This window comes from Schistocerca gregaria, chromosome 7, assembly GCF_023897955.1.
Source record: "Schistocerca gregaria isolate iqSchGreg1 chromosome 7, iqSchGreg1.2, whole genome shotgun sequence".
Classification (NCBI taxonomy): Eukaryota; Metazoa; Arthropoda; class Insecta; order Orthoptera; family Acrididae; genus Schistocerca; species Schistocerca gregaria.
Window position 1 is genome coordinate 178,954,909 of NC_064926.1, and position 24,490 is coordinate 178,979,398.

Below are 24,490 nucleotides of genomic sequence, written 5' to 3' on the forward strand. Positions count from 1 at the left end.
ATTGATCTCCTTCATGCGGATGCACTCACATTCCTCAAATTCTTACGGGAATTTGTAGATTGACTGCCGTGAGTAATACAGTATAGTGGGCAGGGACACTACAAATGTAGTGTGTGGATAGTAAGATGGAAGTGTGGGTGTCATGTGGAGCGTGCCAGAGATAAGTTGCATTCGCACTATCATCTGTGTCCTTGGTGGCTCAGTTGGGAGAGTCGGCTCACAGCCGTGCTAGCGTGCGGAGCTGCTCCGCGCGCCGTCCGACGCTCCCCTCTCGGCGGTGTTTACTTCCGCGTCGCGGTGTTTGTGTCAATCGAGTCCAGTACTAAAGTACACCATGGCGCACTCGTACCGTCGTGCAACGATCAAAGTAACGTTTCAGGCCGACCATCCACGACCCCCCCCCCCCCCCCCCCCCGAGGAAGTAATCGGCATACATTTCTCCATCACTGGAGGTGTTGTCTACATTAAGATGTCGACGGAGGAAATTTGCAATGACATAATTCACCGTCATGCCACTGGTCTAAAATTTAAACACTCTGATGGACATATTGGTGCTGTGACAGTCGTCCATGCTGGATTCGGTCTCCGGACATTGCGGGTGTTTGAGCTCCCGTTCGAGGTGCTTCAGGATGTGGTCATTGCCGCTTTCCAACCATATGGCACCATCTTGGGTCACGTCGCGGAGACGTGGCAAACATTTACGACCTACCCTGTATTAAATGGCGTCCGGCAAATAAAAATTGAGCAGACGAAACATGTCCCATCGTACGTGCTGATTGGTGGTGTGAGGGCCATCGTCATGTACGATGGACAGCCACGAACGTGCGCAGGATGTGGCCAGGAGGGACATCTACGTTCCGAATGTTTACACCGCCGTTTAATACAGACGCCGTTACGTGAAGAAAATCAGGCTTCGACGGTCAAGTCCTTACCCATCACCTACGCCAAGGTTGCACAGGGCCCCGTCGTACCAATCTCGATTGCACCAGCAGCATCGTCAACGCCACCCGCCGCAGCACAACGCGCCCACGACACCAGCACGGCGTCGCCTCCAGTGCTCGCTTCAGGACCGTCCGGGTGGCAGACCGAAACCGATGCTCCTGTTGGAACCGATGGACGTCGACCTCAGTGTCGTGCCGACGTTTGCCTTTGTCCAGTCGGGATCGGCGTCAGACTACGGGCGACCACATTCTGATTCCGAAGGCCACATCAGAAAACAGCGGTCGCCTCGCAAGCACAGGAAACGGCGACGAACGCCTTCCGATGACGCCCTTACTCAGACGGCCCCGCGAGATGTCGACCTGATGTCTGACGGTGATCTCCTACATTGCGTCCATTCACGCGATGTGGCAGCAACAGGCACCCCTCCTGCGACGCCTACTCTCCCAGCCATGGACGTATCCTCGCCGTTGTCAACGAATGATGACGGCGGTCCCCCTGCCACTCATGTTGCGGAATCCACAACACCCGTGCCGGAAGTACGTGACCGTCACATGCCCACGTCGTCAGCTTCCTGGGCCGATGACGTTGAAGAAGAAGTGGAACATACTGCCAGCGTGTCTGCAGAGGAGTCCTCCTCGGCGACTCTGGGTCTGGTCCCCCGCCAGTAATTATCACCACTGCGGCACCACCGGCCAGTCTCCACCTGTCGGCTACTTATACCGCACATTCTGCAAATACTGTGGATGGCCGTACACAGCAATATCGTATCGCCACGATGAATCTTGCCACCATTCGAGCCCACGATAAACAGGCCATGTTCAGAGACACTATTTACTCTGCGGATGTGGATATAGCACTCTTACAAGAGGTGTCTGTGGCTGACTTCCTAGTTCCCACCAGATACAACGCCCATGTTTCCCTCGCATCCGACACCGGTAGTGGCGTCGCCATCGTGCTAGCCGACAGACTCCCTGCAGAGGACGTCATCTACCTCCCCACTGCGCGAGGTATGGCCCTCACACTGTTCGGCGTGCGTATTATTAATATCTGCGCTCCGTCCGGCACTGGCCGCCGTCATGACCGGCAACCTTTTTTTGCCGAAAGCGTCACACCCCCCGTTCACCGGTCCGCAGGATGATTTGGTACTCGGTGGGGATTTTAACTCGACACAAGAGCCCGCGGACCAACTCCCGCGACATTCCCCTTGTGCATCTCTATCAGTGGTCATCGACCGTCTACGACTTGTTGACACATGGAAGAAGCACCACGGAATTCAGCCGGGCTATACAATCTACACCTCTCACTCGCCAAGCCGCATAGATCGCATCTACGTTACCCGCTCCCTTGCTGATGGCACACGTCATGCGGAAGTCTGGCCCTTGGACTTTTCAGACCATGATGCGTAACCCTGTGACGTCACCCTCGCCCGACAGCAAGTATGGCATAGTCGTGGCTTGTGCAAACTGAATGTCCCTCACCTGACCTCCTCAGACTGTCGCCGTATGGTCGAAGAAGCGTGGGCACGCTGCGACCATCGTCGAGAAGCCTATGACTCCACCTTATCATGGTGGCTCTCCTTTGCAAAGCCGACCCTCAGGAAGACTCTGATGAGTTATGGGAAGGAATTAAAGGCGTGGCAAACTAATTCCCTGCACTTCTGCTACAACATTCTACGTGACTGTACGAGGATGCCTTTCTCGCCAGCCCGGCAGTCGATGGTCCATCGCACGAAGGCGCAGATCTCCTTGATCATGCGGTGTAACTTGGAAGGCACTGTAGTCCGTTCTCGAGCTTCTAATCGAATCCCTCAAGAACGTCCGTCGATGTACCATCTCCTTCAGGAAAGACAACGATGACGACGAGCTCTGATCCAAGTCCTCACTGATGTGGAAGGGCACCGGAACGACACCCAACAAAGTATCGGTCGTGCTCTCCATGCTCATTTTGCCAGGCTATACGCAGCCGTACCGCATTCTGCAGCACTGATCACAGCAGTCGCTCAGCTTACTACGAACGCTCTTCCGGAGGATGCAGTTCATGACCTCCAAGACGACGTAACCACAGATGAAGTGGTAGATGCTACCAAGGCGGGTTCCGATAACAGATCTCCTGGACCTGACTGTATACCCATCGAATTTTATAAAAGTTTTCACTATTTGTTGGCTTCCACGTGGACGGCAATCGCATAAGAGCTGATGTCACCGATGACAGTGGTCCCGAGCGCCTTTCTAGAAGGCATTATTATCCCCGTACATAAACCGCACGGGTTATCGAGGGTCCAGGACTATCGACCAATTACTTTGCTCAACAGCGACATGAAAATATTCACATGGCAACTAGCATCGCGACTCAACAAGGTCGCACGTTACGTCACATCCGCCGACCAGACTTCCCTTGGAGGCGACAACAACATCCGTACGGCCCTTTGCCGTTACAGAAATGTGATAGCATTAGCGCATTATCAGCGTCTCCCTGGCGCCTTGGCTTCACTGGACTTTAGCCAGGCTTTCGACCATGTTGACCATTTCTATTTACGGACAGTTCTTGAGCATATGGGTTTTCCTGGCGGTGTTGTCACAGTGGTTATGCGCCTGTTGAGTAGTGCAACCTGTAAAATCATGTACAATGGTCGCCTTACACCGTCCTTGGTCATCGCACGATCTGTACGACAAGGCTGCCCTCTTTCCACGATTTTGTATGCTTTCGCCTTGGAACCCCTGCTCCAGGGCATGCGCCAACGTTTGGAAGGCATGGCCGTGCAAGGCCACCGTTTTTGGTGTACAGCCTACGCAGATGACATAGTACTATATCTGCGCAGTGAAGATGAAGTACGAGCAGCACTGACAAGGGTGGCGACTTACGGCGAAGCGTCGGGGAGCTGCCTCAACGTGTCAAACTCCAAGGTCCTGCTCATTGGTGAGGGCTTGCCGGAGAGATACGTTGCCCCCCTTAGTGTCGCCGCCACCATACGGTGTCTTGGACTTGATTTCACAGCAGACCTGCGCCGCTCAGCTACTATCAATGGTAGACGCTTGCTACAGACAATCAGAGCAACGCGCGCAATACGTGAATATGTATCATGCTTCCCGTATACCACACGTGGCTCAAGTACTACCAGTCCCAAATCTCCTGGCGAGACGACTGTTGATGGCTCTCGGCTCCATCGTCAGCTCGGGGATGTTATTCAAGGTGCGGTATGAATCCCTTGCACTGTAGAATGAAGGCTTTCACGACCGGGTGACATGGCTGTTGATATACTTTCCGGGATGTGAGGTCGTGGTCCAAGAACTTTTTCTGCTCCTTACGTTTCGTCCAGGACTGCGCTGGACTTCCTCAGAGGCGCTGCTCCGCTGAGTCTTGCCGATTGACTGGTCGGGTGTCTGAGAGCGACTTATATATTGTGAGAAAGGGTGGCGTGGTTCAGGTGACACGTGATGAGCAGTGATAATCAATTTTTATCTTGACAAGGTGCTAATCGATAGTCAACCTTATCTTTGCTATGGATTATCACTGCTCATCACCTGTCACTTGAACCACGCCCCCCTTTCTCACAATATATAAGTCGCTCTCAGACACCCGACCAGTCAGTCGGCAAGACTGAGCGGAGCAGCGCCTCTGAGGAAGTCCAGCGCAGTCCTGGACGAAACGTAGGGAGCAGAAAAAGTTCTTGGACCACGACCTCACATTCCGGAAAGTATAGCAACAGCCAATCACTTGCACTGCCACGAGATCGTGACGGGGTGGGACTCATCCACGTGCCGACTCGTGTCAAGGCACTATACGTCAGCTCCCAACTGAAACTTTGGCACCGTTGCCCGCAGAGCCTTACTAGCCTCCTGCTTCACAACTTTGCACCGGCCTCCTTGTCCGCCCCAGTACTGGTATCGACCGTTCCAACCCCCTTTTATTACATCCAACGATTTTTCCTGGAGTTCAGTTATACCTATCGGTCCTTATTACCACTTACACGTTTGTACCTCACGAAAATAGTCTCCGAATTGTTACAACAGTGCCGCCCGTCCGACCCCATCGAACGTAAGTGTCCACAGTACGTATGGCGACTCATATGGAAGGCGATCCATGCGCGTTTTCTTGAATCACACGTTCAATCAGCGTGGTACATCACCGTGAATGACAAACAAGTTAACCGAGATCGTCTGCACCGCATCCATCTCGCCGATTCATCACTCTGCACCCACTGTGGAGTGGATGACACGGATGTCCACCGGTTCCACTGTGGCACAGCGTTCGACGTCTGGACACTTGCGCGGCGAATTTTGGCGTTTCTTACTCGCCAGACACCGACTCAGATCGACGTCCACATGCTTTTGTACCCAGATAAGAGTTTCTACCCTTCCGCCAAAACTCACTCTGCGAATTGAATCTGTGGCCACACGATCCGCTATCTTTTTTACTTCTGGCGACAAGTCTACGCTAGGACATTGTACTTATGTCAACGAACGACGCTGCGTCCTGATACGCAACGCACGCTATAAACAATATTTTTTCCAATTTATTACGGAGCACTTTCGATGACCCACCTAGTAGCTGGAACGTCCAAGCCCTGAGAAGCTGAAAACTGTATAAACCGAGCCGAACTGAATAGATCTGAGACCCCGAACCCACGCCTACGCCATGAGAAGACACGTTTGGACGAGCTGGCATGCGGTAGGCGGATACACTTCAGGAGCTCCTGTAAGAACTGGACTTTAACTACAAATCGCACGACGACTTTACGAAAAAAACTTTTCCTTAATTATTCCTCATAATTTGTTCTTAAAGGAAAAAGAAATTTCAGTTTGGCTTTGGCTTTGAAAATAAAGTAAAATAAATAAAATAAGGTAAAATAAAAAAATTAAAAAAATTGTTCCAAAAGATTGCTTCTTTTTGTTTACTGGAAGGAGAAACCGGTATAATTGGAATCTAAAAAAAACAAAAAAACAAATGCGGTAGCATCTGTTGTGTCTGTCTACAATTTCTGTGGATTGAGACCATCTGGCGCAAAAAAATTATTGTAGCCTCTTCTCTCTGAATTCGTATTATAAAAAAAAGGTTGGGTAAAGCGTCTGCATTGGAAGCAGAAGACCCAAAGTTCGAGTCCCGGTCGCAGCACACATTTTGAACTGTCCCCATTGATATTTATCAACGCCTCCCTGCCCCCGTTGGATAAGCAGCTGCCAGCAGCAAGTCGTATACTCCTAGCTCACTCATTTGTTACATAATTTAATTCTTAATTCCTTTGAAATATTTTGGTACTTTCATTGTTTAATTCATAAATTTTGGGAATGTTATAGTATTTGAGAGTTGTAGCATCGCGCCTTAGTACCTAAATAGTGTAAATTCACGTAGTCGTCTGTCTTCTGTTTTTGTTTTGAACGGCCAGTGTCGGTTGGTCACAGCCAGTGTGCTCCCTGCCGCCGTTGGATAAGCATCTGCAGCAGCAAGTCGTATACCCCTAGCTTACTTATTTGTTACATAGTTTAATTCTTAATTTCTTTGCTTGTTTTTGGGTACTTGCATTGTTTAATTCATAAATTTAGGGCGTATTATAGTATTTGAGAGTTTTAGCATCGTGCTTTAGTGTTTACTTCGTAGATTCTTACTTAAATTGCGTGTGAGTTTCGTATAGGAGGTGTAATTTCGAGTTTTAGTTACTGTAATCGTAAATTCATGCAGATTGTAGCGCAGTCGTTAGGCATTTGTACAGGTTAGTTAATACATTCTTTGCGAGTTTCGCTTGCGTTATCTAGGCACAGACTCGTGTTTCAGTAACTGTTGTTCAACATCGATTAGAATGGACAGGGACTGCGATTGCTGTGTTCGGATGAGGGCTGAGTTGGCATCCCTTCGCTCACAGCTGCAAGCGGCGTTGACTTCGGTCGCGCAGCTGGAGGCTGTTGCCAATGGCCACCACTGTGGGGAGCCGGAATTGGGTATCACGGGGATGTCAACCTCGTCCCGTCTGTCCCCAGACCGGTCTGCCGCTGTGGTGGCCCCGGTTGCTGCCCGCAGTGGGGCTGAGCCTTCGCTTGTGGTTGATTGGGAGGTCGTTTCAAGGTGTGGCAGGCAGCGAAAGACGTCCCTGGAGTCTGATCAGAAAGCCTCCCCGGTGCGTCTGGCAAACAGGTTTCAGGCACTGTCTCTGGCTGAGCCATATGCAGCTGCCTGCCCTGTTTCAGAGGAACATACTCAGCCTTCAAGGTCCGGGCAGTCGCAGAGGGTGGGGTTATTGGTAGTTGGGAGCTCCAATGTTAGGCGCGTAATGGGGCCCCTTAGGTATAGGGCGGCTAAGGAGGGGAAGAAATCCATTGTGCACTCTGTGTGCATTCCGGGAGGAGTCATTCCTGATGTGGAAAGGGTCCTTCCGGATGCCATGAAGAGCACAGGGTGCAGCCAGCTGCAAGTGGTGGCACATGTCGGCACTAATGACGTGTGTCGCTTTGGATCTGAGGAAATTCTCTCTGGATTCCAGTGGCTATCTGATTTGGTAAAGGCTGCCGGTCTTGCTTACGAGATGAAGGCAGAGCTCACCATCTGCAGCATCGTCGACAGAACCGACTGCGGAACTTTGGTGCAGAGCCGGGTGGAGAGTCTGAATCAGAGGCTCAGACGGTGTTGCGACCGTTTTGGCTGCAGATTCCTTGACTTGCGCCATAGGGTGGTGGGGTTTCGGGTTCCGCTGAATAGGTCAGGAGTTCACTACACTCAGCTGGCGGCTACACGGGTAGCGGAGGCTGTGTGGCGTGGACTGGGCGGTTTTTTAGGTCACAAGGCCTCGGGAAAGTACGGGGTGGGCTGCAATCTCAAAGAGTGCTTGGCAAATACAGGACGTGCTTGGATCAAGCACATTGTAGTTGTAAATTGTTGTAGTTGTGCTGGGAAAGTCCCTGAGCCTCAAGAGCTAATAGAAAGCACAGAAGCTGAAATCGTTATAGGTACAGAAAGCTGGCTAAAGCCTGAAATAAGTTCTGCAGAAATTTTTACGAAGTCTCAGACTCCGATGATATAGTTGCGGAACAGTTCAGAGAAAATTTGAGTCTCATAACAAATAAAATACCCCCCTCATACGGTTATAGTTGGTGGGGACTTCAACCTTCCCTCGATATGTTGGCAAAAATACTTGTTCAAAACCGGTGGTAGGCAGAAAACATCTTCCGAAATTGTCCTAAATGCTTTCTCCGAAAATTATTTCGAGCAGTTAGTCCACGAACTCACTCGAATTGTAAATGTCTGCGAAAACATACTTGGCCTCTTAGCCACAAACAATCCAGAGCTGATAGAGAGCATCATGACTGATACAGGGATTGGTGATCACAAGGTCGTTGTAGCTAGGCTCAATACCGTTTCTTCCAAATCCACCAGAAACAAACGCAAAATAATTTTATTTAAAAAAGCTGATAAAGTGTTACTAGAAGCCTTCTTAAGAGACAATCTCTATTCCTTCCGAACTGACTATGCAAATGTAGACGAGATGTGGCTCAAATTCAAAGATATAGTAGCAACAGAAATTGAGAGATTCATACCTCATAAATTGGTAAGAGATGGAACACCCCGTGGTACACAAAACAGGTCCGAACGCTGTTGCAGAGCCAACGGAAAAAGCATGCGAAGTTCAGAAAAACGCGAAATCCCGAAGATTGGCTAAAATTTACAGACGCGCGAAATTTGGCACGGACTTCAATGCGAGATGCCTTTAATAGGTTCCACAACGAAACATTGTCTCGAAATTTGGTAGAAAATCCGAAGAAATTCTGGTCCTATGTAAAGTACACAAGCGGCAAGACGCAGTCAATACCTTCACTGCGCAGTGCCGATGGTACTGTTACCGACGACTTTGCCGCTAAAGCGGAGTTATTGAACGCAGTTTTCCGAAATTACTTCACCAGGGAAGACGAATGGAATATTCCAGAATTTGAAACATGAACAGCTCCTAGCATTAGTTTCTTAGAAGTAGATAACTTAGGGGTTGCGAAGCAACTCAAATCGCTTGATGCGGGCAAGTCTTCAGGTCCAGATTGTATACCGATTAGGTTCCTTTCAGATTACGCTGATACAATAGCTCCCTACTTAGCACTCATATACAACCGCTCGCTCACCGATAGATCTGTACGTACAGATTGGAAAATTGCCAGGTCGCACTAGTGTTTAAGAAGGGTAGTAGGAGTAATCCATCTATCTACAGACCTATATCATTGACGTTGGTTTGCAGTAGGGTTTTGGAGCATATACTGTATTCAAACATTATGAATCACCTCGAAGGAAACGATCTATTGATACGTAATCAGCTTGGTTTCAGAAAACATCGCTCTTGTGCAACGCAGCTAGCTCTTTATTCGCACGAAGTAATGGCCGCTATCGACAGGGGATCTCAAATTGATTCCGTATTTCTAGATTTCCGGAAAGCTTTTGACACCGTTCCTCACAATCGACTTCTAATCAAGCTGCGGGCCTATGGGGTAACGTCTCAGTTGTGCGACTGGATTCGTGATTTCCTGTCGGGAAGGTCGTAGTTCGTAGTAATAGACGGTAAATCATCGAGTAAAACTGAAGTGATATCAGGTGTTCCCCAGGGAAGCGTCCTGGGACCTCTGCTGTTCCTGATCTATATAAATGACCTGAGCAGTTCTCTTAGGTTGTTCGCAGATGATGCTGTAATTTACTGTCTATTAAGGTCATCCGAAGACCAGTATCAGTTGCAAAGCGATTTAGAAAAGATTGCTGTATGGTGTGGCAGGTGGCAGTTGACGCTAAATAACGAAAAGTGTGAGGTGATCCACATGAGTTCCAAAAGAAATCCGTTGGAATTCGATTACTCGATAAATAGTACAATTCTCAAGGCTGTCAATTCAACTAAGTACCTGGATGTTAAAATTACGAACAAAAAAGGGCAGCTCGGTTTGTATTATCACGTAATAGGGGAGAGAGTGTGGCACATATGATACGCGAATTGGGATGGAAGTCATTACAGCAAAGACGTTTTTCGTCGCGGCGAGATCTTTTTACGAAATTTCAGTCACCAACTTTCTCTTCCGAATGCGAAGGTATTTTGTTGAGCCCAACCTACATAGGTAGGAATGATCATTAAAATAAAATACGCGAAACAGAGCTCGAACAGAAAGGTTTAGGCGTTCGTTTTTCCCACGCGCTGTTAGGGAGTGGAATGGTAGGGAGAAAGTATGATTGTGGTTCGATGAACCCTCTGCCGAGCACTAAAATGTGAATTGCAGAGTAGTCATGTAGATGTAGATGAAAGCAGTTAATGGTCTCGATTTCGCTGTAATTTCATTTGCATATTGTGTACGGGTGGCTAATCGGAGCCAAAGAAGCGGTTTGTCCTTGGTTGCGGTTCGGTCTGTCGTCGGTAACATCAAAGCATTGGCGGCTAGTTGGCGTTGGGAGCCCTTTTCTAGAGTGGACACCAGATCGAATGTTCGTTGGCTCATAGTGATTTATTGTGTCTCTACAATAGATGAGCATTGAAATTTTTGGGGCAGCCGCACGTAGAACTTTGTACGTTTTATTGAGCGGTTTCGCTGTGTAAATTAACGAGGGCTTCATCAGAATCCTTGGATTCTACACTTTAAGTACGGTAGTTGGATCTAAGTTAAAGAGTGAAACCAATCAAAAAAACATACTGAATATGATTTGTGACCAGCATAATCTGAACAGTTGACAGGAAAGTTCATCGACCCCTACGAAAGGATTATAAAAACTAACTGAAAAGTCCTTATAGCATTTATTAACGATTCTGCCAACAGTTGCAGTATTTATATTAGGCGACTAGTTTCAAACCTTATAAATTCATTTTCAACCCTGGCCTACTGAGGCTACAAAAAGCAGTACATAGTTGTCAGTGAACAGTGAATAAAAAATTGGTATAATAATAAAAAGCTCAAATGAAACAGAAATTAATTTTTAGGATACATACCTGCACTGACACTGCCTGCTCTTAATAATAAGCAACAAAGTGGCAACACATACTTTACAAATGTTTGCACAATGAAACCACGCGCGCCTTTTACCAATTCAGCATCAAATTGGAGTTCAACATATAGGATACATACCTGCACTGACACTGCCTGCTCTTAATAATAAGCAACAAAGTGGCAACACATACTTTACAAATGTTTGCACAATGAAACCACGCGCGCCTTTTACCAATTCAGCATCAAATTGGAGTTCAACATATCCAACAGTACCACGAAACTTTCTATGGCACTGGAATTGTGGCTCACGTATAAGCGCATCTCCGTAGCCAATGGAAACGTCACATTTTACATGTGGAGTAGTCTAAGCATCGATACAGTGAATGACAACAACAAATGAACAAATATTATACATATGCAAACACTAGTGTCGAGTAGACCTGCACATATTTGAACATAAGACAAGCATTTCATGTTCAAGTGCGCATCCACAACCAATGGGCGCATCGAATTAAAATTTAGGGCCTTGCAGCGCATTTTTTTAACACGTCACATTCAATATGAAGTATAATGAAGCAAATCACATTCGTTGCTCCATTATAAATTTTGCGTTGTACATACAGATGGCTGTCTTCCATAAGTCTAGACATATAAATACTTTAAGTCGGTCGCTGTGGCAGAGCGGTTCTAGGCGCTTCAGTCCGGAACCACGCCGCGGCACCGGTCGCAGGTTCGAGTCCTGCTTCGGGCATGGATGTGTGTGATGTCCTTAGGTTAGTTAGGTTTAACTAGTTCTGAGTTCTAGAGGACTGATGACCTCAGATGTTAAGTCCCATAATGCTTAGAGCCACTTGGACCATTTTTGAAAACATTTAAAAATAATACATACCGTTTTTTTAGCCAATACGTTTTGTAGACGCACTTACATAGTTGTACTAAAATAGCGTCTCATGGCGTAGAATTATTGCGACATCTCGTCATGCGCAAGCACCTTCAAATCGCCTTGCGTACCCGTTCATGCGAGTCCTGTTTTCTTAAATGACACACTACCAATACAGAAATACGGATACTGAAGTATTTTGCATAATTTCAAAAAAAATTGCGTTACTGATCACACATTCTCTATGAAAAACGTTTCTCATATAGTGATCCTATGATTACTCCACCAGTCTGATACAAACATCGTGACGTGACATAATTTACTAATCTCACATATTAATGCAATTACAGGTGCACTTACAAGCTCTCCTACGAAACATTCAAGCAGCATGATCTGTTAAATCCAGCCTAGTCGTCAAATATTTGGGGTCTACGTAGCCTGCCTTATCGGTTCGGTAGACAAACAATGCAAACAAATCGTATTAATGAGTTTTATTACAAAAGGAAAAGATTACAACACTTAACTTTCTTCATTACACAGATCTGTCAAAAGCAAAGGGCTGAAGTAAGCAAGGTTCTTCAGTATAACAGTTCGTATGTTGCTGCTATACAAGCGCCTAATCTTGAAGCTGCTGTGCAACTGGGCCGCCACCAGTCGTAAGCGGTGCTTAAGTCCTCTTCGCATAGGGGCCGCTGCTGGCGCGTTGTCGTCCTGAAGAGGGGTCGGTCAGCATGCCACTGGCTGACGTCTTCTCACAGCCATCTCTTCTCTATCGTTCCCGACTGGCGTGCCGTCGTTTGCCTTTAAGCCATAACATGATATAACATATTTACTGGCAAGAGATGCATATCTAATTACACTCAAATGATACGATATCCGCTTCAAAGAGCTCTCGTACGGAATATTGTGATAGGTGTCATATAGTGGACAGTATTTCCCGTCTATCGTCATACACTATTTCAGGCACCAATAAAAATGGAATAAAATGGTTCAAATGGCTGTAAGCACTATGGGACTTAATACCTGATGTCATCAGTCCCCTAGACTTACAACTACCTAAACCTAACTAACCTAAGGACATCACACCCATGCATGCCGGAGGTAGGATTCGAAGCTGCGACAGTAGCAGCAGCGCGGTTCCGGTCTGAAGCGCTTAGAACCGCTCGGCCACAACGTTAAAAATTGAAGAGGCTAGTTTGTGTAACCCACATGCGAAAATCTGCATACCCTCGACCAAAAACGAATTAAAATGAAATTAAAATTAAGAAATAAAATTTACGTAGTCGAGAATTAAAAATTAACCAAGAAATCAGTCCCTTATGTCTGTCCATCGTGAACGAGCATTTTTGCATGTGATTTGCACACGTTATTTAAAAACCGTTCATCTAGAGACCTGATAGAGAACTGAAAGGTCTAGACGCTTGTAGGGGAATAACTTCGATATTAGAAAGCTAGATGCACGATCTGGAACAGAAAATGGTGTCTTGATTGATACCTTCTCACCATGAACAACAAGGAGAAACAGACAAAATTGTGAGTGACTACTGACTTTCTGCTGCAGGTCCAGCTCCCCTAAAATAAAAGGTGTTGTATTTGGAAATTTTAGAGCCTGCACAATTCAAACAAAATTCAGAATTCCTAACTCTCATTAGGGAAAAATATGAAGTAGCCAATATATCAATCCAGTTTCAATCCAGTTTTGGTAAGTCGTCCGCCAACGTCGTTCCTTCTTCTTTCTGTGACAGTAAGTTTCTTGCAGTACAATAAATGCTGATCTGATGAAGCGACATGTGCTAAATCCTCTTCTTGCCTCATAATATCGACCAGCGAAAAAGCTACTGTATTGTTACAACAATAATAAAATGGGAGCGACGTCAAGTAATCAGAGGCAATGTGATTCCACATGATGGAGTCCTTTGGCCCCAATCGCTCCATTTGGCGTGGAGGGGAAGCCGAATGCTAATATATTGGTGACCAACGTTAGGCCGAATCCAGTCTGTGTCGCTCTTTGGGCTGCTGCGTACGCGCATTTTATATACTCTCTGCTTTCATGCTAATCTGTTCTCCAAAAGATAGCTGAGAAATACGGAATTTTCTAGAGGCAGGATGCAAAACTACGAGAATCACTCCAAAAGAAACGCACACAATTTTTGTAAAAATACTGTTTTCATTATGCATGTGTGAAAGTTTTTCAGTGTGTAGATAAATCCTTCCCGCTTGTTTTCAAACTTAGTTCAACCTGTTCCCGTAAGTGGCGCTGTCAGAGCTTGTCTTCAAGATGGTTGCTACACTTCACGTTCGTCAGAAGCAACGTGCTGTCATAGAATTCCTGTGCTGTGAAAACGAGAAAGTGGGAACGTCCACAAAAGGTTGAAAAAGGTGTATGGAGATACTGCTGTCGATCGCGTTGCAGTCAGCCGGTGGGCAAGCAGGTTACGTGATGAAAGCGGGCACGGAATTATTGAGAATTGTCCTCGCAGTGGCAAGCCTCGTACTGCACACTCTCGAGACAATATGCAGAGAGTTAACGAATTGGTGAATGCTGACAGACGCATCACAGTGAACGAATTGTCACGATACGTTAGGATAGGGGAAGGAAGTGTTTGCAGTATACTGAAAGGTGCCAGGAGGGTTCCCAGGATGTTGACAGTGGCTAACAAAGAAACAATAAAAACGGTATGCAGCGAACTTTTGGAACAGTACGAGAATGGTGGAGAAGAATTTCTAGGAATAATTGTGACAGGTAATGAAACATGGCTCCATCATTTTTCGTCAGAGACGAAGAGGAAATCAATGGAGTCGGATGATGCAAATTCACCCAAGAAAAAAATTCAAAACCATACTTTTTGCTGGAAAAGTTTTGGCTACGGTGCTTTTTGATTCCTAAGGACACTTGCTTGTGGACATCATGCCAAGTGGAACCACCATAAATTCTGATGCATATGTGACGACACTGAAGAAACTTCAAGCTCGACTGAGTCGTGTTCGACAACATCGGCCAAAGTAGTTTTTTTTTTTTTTTTGCTGTTTCACGATAATGCACGGCCACATGTCAGTCAAAAAACCATGGAAGCGATCACAAAACTCGGATGGACAACACTGAAACACCCGCCTTACAGTTTTGACCTGGCTCTATGTGACTATCATATCTTTGGGAATCTGAAAGACTCTCTTCGTGGAAAAAGGTTTGAAGATGACGACTCCCTTGTGCGCGCTGCCAAACCGTGGGTCCAAGAGGATGGTCCGGAATTTTACCGTGCGGGTATACAGGCTCAGGTTCCAAGATGGCGTAAGGCAGTAGAGAGGGCTGGAAATTATGTGGAGAAACGACAATATTGTTCCTAAGGGATGTATCTACACACTATAAAACTTCCAAACATGTAGAATAAAAGATGGATTTAAAATAAAATTAGGTCCATTTCTTTTGGAGTGTCCCTTGTATTAACTCTTTCAGTAATATGTTTTTTTGGGAGAAGGGTCGGGATCTTGACCCCGTGATCTCCCTATTGTTCTGTCCTGCACGTCGTTCCCATTTCCGGCCTGCGCATGCGCTTGACGGCTGAAACCTGCTGCCAGAGCGCAGCTAAAGCTTCAGCAGTCAGTACGACACCGCTCGGTGCGGCGCCAGCTCGGCTATCTCTGTCCCACGCAGATAGAGACAGCAGTGGAGCGTGCAGCCGTCGGCAGCGGACGTTTCTGATGCACACATCTGCCGCACGGCCGCGCCGCCTGCTGCGGCCTGGCTTCCCTTGTTCTCGTGTGTTGCGCGTTTGTGTTGTAATGCTAGCTCGGCCCTTTACACACGGAGGCAGTACTTTGAAGGACAAACTTCAGCGCTGGCACTGCAGCGCTATCTTGTGACGTATGCAGCGGAGTGTGAAACTGAGGGCTACTTTGCGCCTTTCCGCACGTTTAATAAATCTTATAAACGCGACGGTTATCTGTCGTCTAACGACAGTAGACGGATATCTAGACTAAGATAATAGAAACGGAAGGGAAAAATAACAAAAAAAAAGAAAAAAATCTGTACGACGAAGATACGTGTAATTTACGAAACGAATGGTACCAATGAAGGAGGTGAATTTAATGATGAAAGGAAGAATATGTAAAACACAGAATAGTTTCTCGGCGTTTGTGGACGCAAGGAAGTCACTGACAGTATGACAAAGAAACGAGGAGGAGTGATGTTCAAAGTTCCGTCCACAAGCGTATCGTCAGTTGCGAATAATTAGCTCGGACAGTGCAATCTGGTAATGGAACGAAAACAATAGCATTCTGAGAAAAATACCCAGTCAGATAAAAAAAAATCTTACAACAAATTTTTATATGTCTTGATTTTGCTGTAAGTTTTTATTTTGACATTGATATTGAAAATAAAATACACAACTTCCTAGTTGCCTGTGGTACAAGTAGCGAAAATTGGTCCATAAAGTGCAAAAAGAGACCACCAAGAAATTCTATGAAGTGATGGCGGTTGCTTTCTTCGCCAGGTCCGAGTGTTCCGCAAAAACTTAATTATGTATACAAACAATTCATACAGTCCGAGAATCGAGAATCTCGGCGAGATTTTGATTTTGGCATTGATATTGAAAATAAAATACTCAACTTCCAAGCTGCCTGTAGTACCTTTAGCATAAATTGCGCCATAAAGGGCAAAAAGAAACCACCCAGGGATCCAAAGACTTTCGAAAATGTTTCAATTTCAATTTTGAAGGCGGGTCACAAATGACAAAATAAATATTTTTTCGTGTGATATTATTATAAATTAACAATTTCGGATATTTCCCTTTACAGCCGGCCGGTGTGGCCGTGCGGTTCTAGGCGCCTCAGTCTGGAACCGCGTGACCGCTACGGTCGCAGGTTCGAATCCTGCCTCGGTCATGGATGTGTGTGATGTCCTTAGGTTAGTTTGGTTTAAGTAGTTCTAAGTTCTACGGGACTGATGACCACAGCAGTTGAGTCCCATAGTGCTCAGAGCCATTTGAACCATTTGAACCTTTACTTTTACTGAGAAACTTTGCTTTTTGTCAACTTCATGATTCTTGGTCAACACGAAGCACCCTATAGATTTCCATGAGTGCATTTTCGAGTATCAAAATATGTGACATACGCTGCTGAATCTTTTGACTGCACTGGCTTATAATCTTAAAACCTTTCTATCCCAAAGGGACCGTAGATCATAATGTGTTACATAAATTTGAAGTTGTTAAGTCTACTCGTTACTCAGAAAAACGTTTCTTAACTATTGGACAGACGGACAGACACGCACGGACAACAAAGCGATGAAATAAGGATTCTGTTTTTACAGATTAGGCTCGAAACCCTAAAAATAAAAATAAAATGATAGAAGCTGGAGAGATGAGGATCCTAAGGAAGACGAAGTACAGCACAAAACGGAACATGTTAGAACACAATAAACTATTTTCAACACGAATAAAAAAATTAAAAAGATCGTGAAGGCCGGAGACATCATTCCATGAGAATGTCAGGTTGCTGAATTCCCCCGATGATCATGAGCTACAAGCCAATTGTGAGAAGAGGTATTGGAAGAGCTCAGAAAAGATAGTAATGATTTCGTTTGTGGGTTCGAAACGGGCAACAGTCTAATTCTTGAAAGGGAGATGATTATGACAGCGTAATCCTGAAGACAGTAAGGCCACATAAGTGATAGAAACATCGCAACTCTGTTTAACAGCTCTTGGATCACTGTTGCAGACACGGATAATATGCAAAGGAATGGATATTAAAACAGAGGATCAGTTGAATGACGATCAGTTTGGCCTTAGGAAAGGCAAGTGCCTTGAGAGACGCAAGAAAAATCAACAGACGTTCATAGTTCTTATCGATCTAGAAAAAGGATTCGACAGTGTCAAATGGTGAAAGATCGCTACAGTAGAACCCCTCTAATCCGACCTTGGATGGTCGGTCACTCCGGTTAACCCGACCACGCTCAGGCTCGCGAGCCTGTGCCGACTTGTCACTGACTGGACGCCTGTCGGGCCATTGTTGAGGTGTCTATCGCTGTGCATATTGTTACACTGTACGTTATTGTGCAGTTTTATCCTTTGTTGGGATTAAAAAACGTCGTTGGTTGCTTTATTCCGTGTTCTCTACAGTATTTATTATTGTAGATTCATTGTGTGTACAGGTGTCTGTTTTTCAACACGTCTGGATTCGAACGTAAACACGTAACTCTTCCACTAAATGAAATATTAGCAATGCTACAAAAAGACTGGACGAAGGAGAATCGCTGTAAAAAATTGCAAACGAACTGAATGTGGGTGTTACGGCAGTTAAGGATTAGAGGAAGAAGTGGAAAGACATTGAATGCTATACATTTACGATTGATTGTGAAAACATTCTGAAGAATCGCAAAACATTAAAAAAACCTAAACTTGAACTGCTTGATAACGGATTGTGGATGTGGTTTTGTCAAGAAGGAAAGGAACTGCGATATCCGGGCCAACTCTCAAACAAAAGGCGATAGTTTTGCACAAACAACTGCAAGCCGAAAGTAAATTTGCTGGAAGTGAAGGCTGGATTGATCGTTGGAAAACTCGTCTTGGTGTCCTGTTTGTTTCTACTTCCGGTGAAAAACTATCTGCCGATGCCGCAACTGCTAAGACGTTTTCTGTTAAGTTTCAAGAAATTGTAGAAGAAAATGAACTATTAGCCTGCCAAGGTATAACATCGGCAAGACAGGGCTGAACTTTAAAATGTTGCCAACAAAAACGCTCGCAGCTTCAAATGAATCCGTGGTAGGAACTAAACTTATGAAAGACAGAATGACTGTCATTCCTTGTAGCAACGCAGATGGTACTCACAAGCTCCTCTTGCTCGTCATTGTCAAATTTAAAAAGCCAAGCGCAGTCAAAAATATAAACTTATCATCCTTGCCGGTTTATTACTGCAATGAGAATTCTGCTTGAATGGACTGCAACGTTTTTAAATCCCGGTTTTTCGACGAGTTCGTGCTATCGGTCGAAAAGACATGAAGCAAAAAAATCTGCCTGTTCGTGCTCTACTGCTGTTGGATATATATATCCCATACATACTCTGTGCATCTCATTCTAGACAACCCTCCCCAGTCGCTCTCAATTCTTCATCGCTTCGTCTTCAGAGTCCGTTATTGAAACAGCCTGCCTTCTCTTTCTTAAAGATTATGACCTCTATAATTTGTATTTTGTACCCTACCACTGTCCTTGATGAAATCAAACATAGCGTCAGAGTTGTTAAAATAATATTATTGTTATTCTGAACAACATATATCTTATTATTATTATCTCCATAGATAATTACAATCACGGCGGCAATACTGTATTACAAGAATACATAGGCAACTAAGCCGCAAGTGCACTATGTGATCTAAAGTATCCGGACACCCCCAAAAACACGCGTCTTTCGTATTAGGTGCATTGTGCTCCCACCTACTGCCAGGTACTCCATATCAGCGACCTCAGTAGTCATTGACATCGTGAGAGAGAAGAATGGAGCGCTCTGCGGAACTCACGGACTTCACACGTGGTCAGGTGATTGAGTGTCACTTGTGTCATACGTCGTACGGGAGATTTCTAAACTCCTAAACATCCCTAGGTCCACTGTTCCCGATGTGATAGTGAAGTGGAAACGTGAAGGAAGACGTACAGCACAAGAGCGTATAGGCCGCCCTCATCTGTTGACGGACAGAGTTGAAGAGGGTCGTAATGTGTAATAGGCAGACATCTATCCAGACCACCACACAGGAATTCCAAACTACAGCAGGATTCACTGCAAGTACTATGACAGTTAGGCGCGAGGCAGAGAAAACTGGGATTTCATGGTCCAGCGGCTGCTTACAAGCCACACATCAAGCCGGTAAATGCCAAACGATGCCTCGCTTGGTGTAAGGCCGTAAACATTGGACGATTGATCAGTGGAAAAACGTTGTGGGAAGTGACATACCACGGTACACAATGTGGCGATCCGATGGCAGGTTGTGGTTACGGCGAATGCCCGAAGAACGTCATCTGCCGTGGTATGTAGTGTCAACAGTAAAATTCGGAGGCAGTACTGTTATCTTGTGGTGTGTTTCTAATGGAAGGGGCTTTCACCCCTTGTTGTTTTGCGTGGCACTATCACAGCACAGGCCTCCATTGATGTTCTAAGCATCTTCTTGCTACCGACTGTTGAAGAGCAATTCGGGGATGACGATTGCGTCTTTCAACACGATCGAGTACCTGTTCAAAATGCACGGCCTGTGGCGGAGTGGTTGCACGACAATAACATCCCTGTAATGGACTGCTCAGAGTCCTGACATGAATCCTATAGAAGACCTTTGGGATGTTTTAAATCGCCGACTTCGTGCCAGCTCTCACCGATCGACATTGATATCTCTCCCAGTGCAGCAGTACATGAAGAATGGGCTGCTGTTCCCCACGAAACCTTCCAGCACCTGATTGAACGTATGCCTGAGAGAGTGGAAGTTGTCATCAAGGCTAAGGGTGCGCCAACACCATATTGAATTCCAGCACTACCGATAGAGGGCGCCACGATCTTGTAAGTCCCTTTCAGCCAGGTGTCCGGGTACTTTTGATCACATAGTGTAAACATAGAAAATGAGAAGGTCTGTAAAACATGTTTTGTAATAATTTTCGTTAGATATATTTCCTGTTTCAGTATCGGCAGGCTGAATATGGCAATCAATGAGTAAACACATAAAAATCATATGAATTCCATCACGAACGAGAAACGAAACAAAATTTCGAAACGTGTTTAAAGATGGTAAGTGGATAAATGATAACGCTAAGGTTTGCAGGTAATATGGCTCCTCTCAAAACAATCCGTTGGGACTTGCTGGAAGGTAATTGACAATATACTTTGCACAGTGCGATAGTTGACGACAACAAAAACTGGTATAAATGAGAATAGTGACAGTAGAGGAGCAAATAGGGTTTTGGCACTCTTTTAATATCAAATTCATGTGGTAATAAGTTAAATTGTGAGAGCTGCTTGATGTATGACATTAACCAATTATTATGCTAATATCTTTATGGCTCCCTGAGGATGTCTGTTGCTATGCTAATTGATTTATGACTCCCTGGTGATTATCCACCATTCTGAGAATCCTCCTCCAATTCCCCCTCCGCCTCACATACCTGTCTGGAAAAAGAGACACTTACTTTTGTCAACCCTCCCCAATTCAGTTGACCACCTTTTCCCCAACATGGGAAATCCCCCAGTCCTCCAATCCGCCCCCACGTTCCCCATCCCAACCCTCACATCCCCTCCCATCACCCACTTGTGAATTGAATGGAAAAAAGGTTAGTTAGTGGTGGACAGAACGGCTGTCATGACAGGAAATTGAAACGAATGTGATAATATAATGTTCAATTCAATTCGCATAGTTTATTTAATCAGTCTTAAGGAGACGAGTCTCCAACCACTGCCCTACTTCCCCTTTCATGACTCCATCTGGAAAATGGCAGAAATTAGATGTAGTCTGTGCTGAGCTGCTGCACTGGGCCGGAGCTCATGGCACAAAATGGGCATTTGATTTGAGCTGTATATTGTTCATTTACTTAAACATTAATTAAAATAATTATCTGACTGTGGGCAATGTTGTGCTCAGATTATCTTTATTTGAGTTGGAAAAAATAGGCCACTCTATTGACGTCAGTATTGCGGTATTAAAAATGGGGCAAAATAGTCAATCTGCACTACCCTATCAAGCAATTGATATTTGTGGAGTCATAATAGCCGCTGTGTTCACCATCAACATCGTGGCATGAGATCTTAAGATGGTCAAAAACTGACCAAAACCGGCAACCACAATAATAAATGTGTACTGCGGTTTGAGACTGATTATGTCCATTGTTAACTACTGAAAGAAACGCTGTTCTTCACCAGAAATGTTGTAAAAAATTTGAACTTTACAGAAATCAAACAAATTGCTTAAAACACTCTCCTCCGCATAATATTGACGCTTAATCATAATGAAACATATTTTCAGTGTTTGAAAATCGCACAAAAAATTTCCCAAATCAAGTAATTAAATATCCAACACAAACAAATAGAAGCGCTTAAAATATCCAAGGTCATGTATGCATAAACATTTCTCATAAAAAAACACTTTCCGACCTCACACGCTCGCGATCGAGAAGTGCGAACCTCCTTCCCCGTGCCTGCGAGCCCAGCCACACCGCCCGGGAGACGAATAGATACCTGCACCCACGCCAGCCATACCGGCAGTTGTGCACACATATCCAGCCACACCGTTCGCTCAGAGGCCGAACAGACTTCCTTTTATACGGGTTGTTTTCGAAGACGGAAGCAATTGGGGTATACAAGAATTTTCACGTTGCTAACATATCCTTATTTTTGTGAAAATCTGTACAACAATGTGACATAAGCGGAATTTTCTCTAAATGTAAAAAAAAAAAATCTGTTCATATCAGTTTAATATCTGGCGTCCAGCATTACAGGACTAGAATATGAAGCTCATTTTTGACTCCTGTCGGAATGCTTAGAGTATGCTCTACTTCCGTCATACGATGAATCCTCGTCTTGAACTCTCTTAAAGTAGCCAAACGCTTCGTCGCCTATGAAGAGTTTTAAGGTAGCACCAAAGAGGAGTTGTGTATATCAGGTTTATGCTACGTATCATTTTACAATGTTTGTAACATAGTTGATGTTGTTATGATGTTCATCTCTCCCTGTGTATGTGGCAGATTGAAGTGATATGGAGGCATATAGTCAGTATTTTTCCATCGCTCTATATGCGAAGTAAGCATATAGCTGTAAGTGTAAATTTAATCTATCTATATTAAGATGTCGATCCACCATTTATAGGCACACACAACTTACGGAAGCATGTCGTCTCTTATTTATAGAAAAAAAAAATCTTCGGATGCTGATTGTCACGTGGTAAAAATCTTCCTTTTTGCTCCTAACTTTTTCACTCTGCCTAAAACGTTGTCGTTCTTAGCAGCTCAATTCCCGTAATGTGAACGTATTTATGTCTTATTTTTCCTCCGTTTTCCGTATTTTCCATGAATTTCGCATTCTTCCGAGATTTTTCCGTAATTTCAGTGCATTTCAGTTAATTACTTGAGTTCGAAACCACTGCTGTCGACGACGGCTTGTCACATAAACAAAACGTCCCATCGCTTCGATCTCGTGGCGCCATCAGCCAATGATACGGCAGAGTGCTTTCTAGAATTTCTGTATGATTGCTAAGCCACCGTCTCTATTACTTCGCGAGTGCTATATATACAGGGTGGTCCATTGATAATGAAGGGGTCAAATATCTCACGAATTAAGCATCAATCGAGAAAACTAGGTACAAAGAACGAAAGTCGTATAGCTTGAAGGGGGAAACCAGATGGCGCTATGGTTGGCCCGCTAGATGGCGCTGCAATAGGTCAAACGGATGATGAATATGTTATGATAATGTTATTCGAAACAGCGGGTGAGCTTGGTGTGGCTCCAAGAAAAAGAACTGGTGAAAGTAATTGACGAGTCTGCTGTTGCGATAACTGACTGTGCAGTACGTACTCCGGTTAGTGGTAATGCTTCTCCAGTGTCACGAAATTGTTCATCTCACGGCGGACAGCACGATAACTTCCGCTGTCTGTATTACACTGCTGCCGGCTGCTGTGGCCGAGCGGTTGAAGGCGCTTCAGTCTGGAACCGCGCGACCGCTACGGTCGCAGATTCGAATCCTGCCTCGGGCATGGATGTGTGTAATGTCCTTAGGATAGTTAGGTTTAAGTAGTTCTAAGTTCTAGGAGACTGATGACCTCAGATGCTAAGTCCCATAATGCCCAGAGCCATTTGAACCATTACACTGGTATCCGAACAAGATCCGGACGGTGTAGGAACAGAAACTCCATGATCAGCAGGAACGTTCTGAATTTTCTCTTCAGTTTCTGGCACGGATCGAAGTTGATAACGTGAGTCTAGACAACATTCTATCGAGTGCCAGGTCACATTGTACACTACAGGGTGCAGTGGATGCACGGAACTGACAAATTTTGGGCGCTGTAAAACTGCGTGTTCTCCACGAAGAGCCAGTGCAATTGCCGTATGTGAGGGTGTGGTGTGAATTCAAGGCCAGCTTTATCTTCGGTTCGTTCTGCTTTGAAGATAATACACACAGATTGTCTGTCAGGTGTACCATGACGCGTGCGCATTATCGAGGCCTCCTTGTACAGCATGTGACTCCCCTTTTGGAAGGGCACAACTGCGTGTAAACCGCTGTTTTCACACGAGATGGGATAACATCTCATGTCGCTGGCCAAATGAAAGATCTACTAAATGCAACCATACCTGAAAATTTTACATCCAGAGGTTATCCAGATGCAAGATCTCCTGATATGAATTCATCCGACTTCTGGGTCTGGGGATATCTGAATGATTGCGTTTACCAGGGACACTCTTGGTCCCTACCTGATTTGAAGGCCACTATACAGGAAAACGTTGCTCAGATTCCAGCAGAACTGCGGCGACCAATTTTTGATAGCGTCGTTACAGATGATACATCTTCTCGACGTTTTCGGTGCTCATCTCCTAAAAATTGTGTAAGCAGAGGTTAATAATAAAATCAACATTATGTCTTTCTCACTTGTTTCGCCTTTTCTGCCGAATGACGAATGACGAGTAGTCGTGGTTCTGTTGCTGTGTATGTTGTATGTTATACGAAAAAACTCACCAGTAAGTAATTATATTTTAGCAAGGTTTCTATAAAAACAGTTGAAAATTGATA